This window comes from Meles meles, chromosome X, assembly GCF_922984935.1.
Source record: "Meles meles chromosome X, mMelMel3.1 paternal haplotype, whole genome shotgun sequence".
NCBI lineage: Eukaryota > Metazoa > Chordata > Mammalia > Carnivora > Mustelidae > Meles > Meles meles.
The window spans coordinates 105,048,789-105,054,788 of NC_060087.1; positions in this window are offsets into that span (position 1 = coordinate 105,048,789).

Consider the following 6,000-nt stretch of genomic DNA (forward strand, 5'->3'; position numbering starts at 1 on the left):
TGTAACATCACAGATGATGCAGGAGCAAAGTCGGCTACTGCCTTCAGGGGCCTGCAGGTGTGGTGGCAAGGCAGACAATGAATCTACATCCATTCATGCCCAGCACTTTGCTCAGAGAAAAAACTATAAGGAGCCCAACATGAAGACTTTCCTTCTGCCTCTTCACTAGGATGTGTGCTTCCTAATACATTCATGTGGAACTTCTGTGCCTCCAAACCTGTGAGCCTCTTCAACTGAAGGGTCATACTTAACCCTTATAGGCCCCTAGCTGCTGAGAACCTCAGAATGATCACATTCCTGCCACGCTCGGAGCAGGAGATATTTGCTTATTTATTGACTCACAATGCCCTCTCTATAAAAGTATAAAAGAACCAAGGTGCCCAGATCGCTCTTGGTTAAGCATCTGAATCTTGATTTTGGCTCAGGTCATGACCTCAGGGTTGTAAAACAGAGCCCCAAGTTGGTCCCTGCACTCAGCACAGAGTCTGCTTAAGATTCTCTCCCTCTCTCTCTGCCCCTCTCCCAACTCACACTCTCTCTCTCTCTTTTTTGCTCACTCTCAAAAACTAAAAAAAAATAATAATAATAAATAAATAACAAATAAAAATATAAAAGAACTTGCAATATCAGTCTAAGAAATAATCCTCTCCCCATGTCAGCAGATTTGGCAAAATCGACCTTTAAGTGGTTTCACTGAGTTTCAATCCTGTAGTAAAATGGTTGATTTAAATTTTTCCTAATAAATATTCATTTAGCCCACACAAGTCAAAGCTCTAGCAACAGCTCACAAGAAGCTTGAATGTAGGCTGATGGGGGAAACAACTTTACAAATATTTCCAAACTACATTGCCATCTTCCCTGATAAGAGTGCTAATTTTCCTGAAAGACTGGAAACCCACTCTTAACCTGGTAATGGCTTTTAAGGCCTACATTTTCCCCACTTACAATAGAGCTTTGGAAAATATTGTTACTCCCCCATCTCTTCTTCCTCAATAACTATGGCTTCTACCCCACCATTCCAGAAGAACTGCTCTTGACAAGGTCATCAGTAAACTACAATCCTACTTTACAGCAAGGTATGGCAAACTTTGGCCCACAGGCTGAATATGGCCCACTGCCTGTTTTTGTTAATAAAGTTTTACTGGAACATAGGCATGCATATTCATTCACATATCATCTGTGGCTGCTTTCACCCTACAATGGCCAGAATTAAGTTCTTGAAACAGTATTGCCCACAAAGTCTACAATATTTACTAACTTGCTCTTTACATAAAAAGCTTATTAACCACCACTTTGCCCTACTTGATAGTCATTATCTTATTTGGCCTCTTTCAAGAATTTAATGCTATTAACCTGTCCCACCCTGAAAATCTCTATTTCTTTGACTTCTGTAATAGCACTCTCTCCTGATCTTCCTCCTACCCTTTTGCTGCTAATTTCTCTCCTGTTTCCTGCTCTCCTTTTATATCTCTTAATGTCAACGTTCTCCTGAGTCCCACCATGTTTCTTCCTCTCTTCTCACTTTGTACACTCCCTCTGGGTACTATCCCATAGTTTCTATTTCCACCTGTATTATGCTGTCTCTCAAGTCCTCATTTCCATCTCAAAACTTTCTCCTGAGCATCAAACTAGTATATCCCAATGTCTATGGTACCTCCTCACTTGCACTATCCCATAAGCACATCAAATTCATCATGTCCAACACAGAAACCATTATCTCTGCTCTTACCCTCACCCCACAGCTAAACCAGAGTTCCCTCTAAAAGTCTGCATCCTGATTTAAAACCGCATTGATAAACAAATAAATAAATATAAAACCCCATTGATAAAGAGTAAAGTAAAATATAGGAATATATCTAATACACTTTAAAACTAATAGATGTGACAATCTTAGAGAAATGGGTTTTCACTCAGAAACATAATTCACAGTACAATGATGATGAAAAAACAAATGGGTCATTTTTTTAAGATTTTATTTATTTATTTGACAGAGATTACAAGTAGGCAGAGAGGCAGGGAAGAAGGCTCCCTGATGAGCAGAGAGAGCCCAATGCGGGGCTCGATCCCAGGACCCTGAGACCATGTCCTGAGCCAAAGGCAGAGCCTTAACCCACTGAGCCACCCAGGAGCCCCACAAATGGGTCATTTTAACTTCAACTTGTGCAGCTATAAGATGCAGTGAAAAGGAAGTGTATGATTCTTCTCATCTTTTGGATCTCAATCCATGTGGGAGACATAGTTATGCATCCTTCAAACTCCCCTTTAAGAAATGACTTACTGCCCAGCTGCAAGCATTGTAGGTAACTGACAACCTCCAGCTGTTAGCTCTTCAGATTCCACCTCAGTTTTTGCACAGAGATCACACTCTTAGGGGAGCCTGTAGCCAGTGACTGAGCAAGATGGTGATAAAGTTACACTCTCTTGGGATAGCCCCCAGATAATGACTAAGCAAAGCTGTGGAACCTAGCCATGTCTATGCAACACAGCACTTCTATAACGAGCAATCTTGGATCCAGAAAGCCCCTTTGGGCTGGTAGAGACTTTACCAGGTCCATACCACAGTTTGATGGCCCCCCTGCTCAATTTTTACTTTGTCCTTATTCCTTCACAGGTGTTACTCCCTAATTAACCTTTTGCATTCCTAACCCATCAACACCTGCCTCTCTGAGAGTCTGACCCATGACATTTGGTACCAGAAGTCATCCCAAGAAAGCAGGCCATAGATGGGGTTTGGTGACTGGATCCCTCACAACAAGGGCAGTAATGAGGACCCTATTCCCAGTAGGAAGTTATGCACAGACAGCCCATGGCATGAGGCAGCAGTCCAGTTGTTAAAGCTTTTACCTTTGTTTTGGAAGAATGGGCCAGTGAAAAAGAGGCACTAGCTGGTGGAATGACTCAAGCATCTGGAATGTATGGGAGAATTATAAATATAAAGAAAATGGAATCTGATGCTTGTTACTCAGTTACATTGATGTCCTAAAAACAAATAAGAAAAAGTTGAGTGCAAATAACAAAAACTAAACCTGAGGGGCCCATGTGTGGCTCAGTCAGATGAGTTTCCAACTCTTGATTTCGACTCAGGTCATGATCTTGGGGTCCTGGAATCAAGCCCATATCGGGCTCCACACTAAGTGAGGAACCTGCTTGAGGATTTTCTCCCTCTTCCCCTTCTTCTCTCTCTATCTTTCTCTAATAAATAAATAAGCAAATCTTTTTAAAAAACTAAATGTGAGAACCCAACAGTCTCTTTACCTTGCACATACTCTCATTTCATGCAATGGTGAGCATTAAAAATTTGAAGATCAAACCCAGCATTTGATCATTAGAGTAGCTGAATTTCAAGGATAGTTGAATGAGGCAGGTAGGTTATGCCAAAGTCAGGGTCGTTGGTTGGGAAATCCCAGCACCCTGACACACAGGATGGAGATATCTAAGTGGATGCTCCTGAAGATTTTGATTCCCCAGTCTTCTCTGAAATTTTTGAGCCCACTCCTCTCAAATAAGAGCTAGTACTTCCTCCGTATGAGAAGGCAATACAGAGGTCTTTCCTCCATAAAACCATGGGACCATAAGCAGCACAACAAAACATGCTCAACTTGACAGAGGAGGAAAGGGACTATGCCCCAAAGGAACTAGAAGATCTAGCCAGCATGTGCTGACAGAAGTCAAGGGAACAGTGGAGGGACTAGATTCTACAGGTGTTTAACTGAAAAGGCCTTTATGTTAAGACTGGATAAGAAAGAGTTTGTGGGTTTGGAGACACTTTCTTGGGGTACAGGAACACCCTAGCAGGGCTCCCAGAGCTGGTGTAAACTCAGTGTTTATAGGTGGCTCCTCTACAAACCTAGAAAAAAGTAATGACCCACATCAATAGTATTGAAACTCCTAAAATATTGTGGCAGATGGTAGAAGGAGGAATTAAAAGGCTGAGGGCAGTGGATATACTGGAGTGGATGTATCATATGAAGCCTGAGGACCCACTAGAGGACTATGTTCCATGTGGAGGCTAAGGGAACACAGCATTCCCTACGGCCATGAAGAATGCTGGTGAGTGGAGCAGCAGCATCCCTAAGAAGTTCAGTGGTGGCTCTCTCTGAAGGCCGGGACAGATGATAATGGAGGTCGTCCCTGAATTTTTTGAAAGAAATGGAACTGATAAGCAATCCTCTCTACCCATCAGCAATAGAGCCAGGTGATAGTGGACCACAACCAACAGCCAGGGGCTTGTAATCATTGAAATAGCAGACAAGACTAGAGTGGCAACCAAGTGGGCCTGATCTCTAGGCAGCTGAAGAGATGATTAATAAAACACAGCATCCCTACATGCAAATAGGTAGGCAAACAGGGTATTGATTAACATATATGATTAAAATAAAAAGAGTAAGAATACATGATCCAAAATTTGAGGTCAGTCTTCCCAATTTAAAAAAAGTCATGATTCCTAGTCAAGTTTCCTGATCTAAGCTAATTTTCAGTTCCAGAACCCACTTACAGAAGAGATGGCCCCCAGGGCTGAATCCTGCAACACCATTCCTTCCCCCAGTCCTTACCAAAGGAACCCACAGTCATTTACTTGGGTGAATTTACTGTATATACTGTACATTTACTGTATGCTGTGGAAAGAGAAATATCCAGACATTTCAAGGGCTATTAGACCAAGGGTCTGAGTTGACACTGACATTTGGAGACATGTAACATCATCATGTCCCCTTGTTAGAGCGGGGTCACATGGGGATCAGGTAATAAATGGAGTTCTGGCCAACGCCTCACTTACAGTGGATCCACTGGTCTGCTGACTCACCTGATGGTCATTTTCATGATACCTGAGTATGTCGTTGGGATTGACGTATTTGGCAGTTAGAGAAATCCCTCCATTGAGTCCTTGGTTATAATGGAGAAAGCAAAATAGAAGTTTCTAAGGCTGCCTCCTTCCCCCCAGTGACTAAATAAGATAGTACATCAAAAGTAATATCACATTGGAGGGGGAGATGAACCATGAGAGACTATGGACTCTGAAAAACAACCAGAGGGTTTTGAAGGGGCGGGGTGGGGGGTGGGAGGTTGAGGAACCAGGTGGTGGGTAATAGGGAGGGCATGTACTGCATGGAGCACTGGGTGTAATGCCAAAACAATGAACACTGTTATGCTGTAAATAAACAAATAAACGAATAAAAAAAAGTAATATCACATTGGAGGGGGAGATGAACCATGAGAGACTATGGACTCTGAAAAACAATCTGAGGGTTTTGAAGGGGCGAAGGGTGGGAGGTTGGGGGAGTGAGGTGGTGGGTATTATGGAAGGCACCTATTGCATGGAGCACTGGGTGTGGTGCATAAACATTGAATTCTGTTACACTGAAAAGAAATTAAATTTTTAAAAAAAGTAGTATCAGATCTGAGGGGGATGGTGGAATTCACTGTCACTTGTAAAGATTTAAAGACTTCAAGGGTAGCAGTTCTTGTAATATCCTGCTTAATTAAAAAATTGAGTCCCTGAATTAACTGGATGGATCCTAGAGAATGACTGTAGACTACCGCAAACTCAAACAAGAAGTAGCCCCATGGCTTCAGGTATGTGACCTGCAGTTATTGATTTGGTACATGCCTTCTTTCCTATCTGTCAGGAAAGAGGACAGGAAACAGGGAACATTCATATGAAAAAGACAGCAAATACATGTACAATTTTGCCTCAGTGCTATGTTACTCCTCATACCCTCTGTCATAACGGAGTCCAGTGTGATATGGGCCATTTGGACATCCCTCAGGACATGATCATATTGACCTCTTACATCTATCAATATCATCACCTTGATCCAAAATAAACCTGAGGTGACAAGAATAATGATGGCCTTGGTAAGATACATGCTCTAGAGGGTGAGGAAAAAATGCTTTAAAAATTCAGGGACCGAATAATTCAGTACAGTGATTAGGAAGTCTAATATCAGGACACGTGGGAATATCCTCTCCCAAGAGACAAATTGCTGGATCTTGTAACCT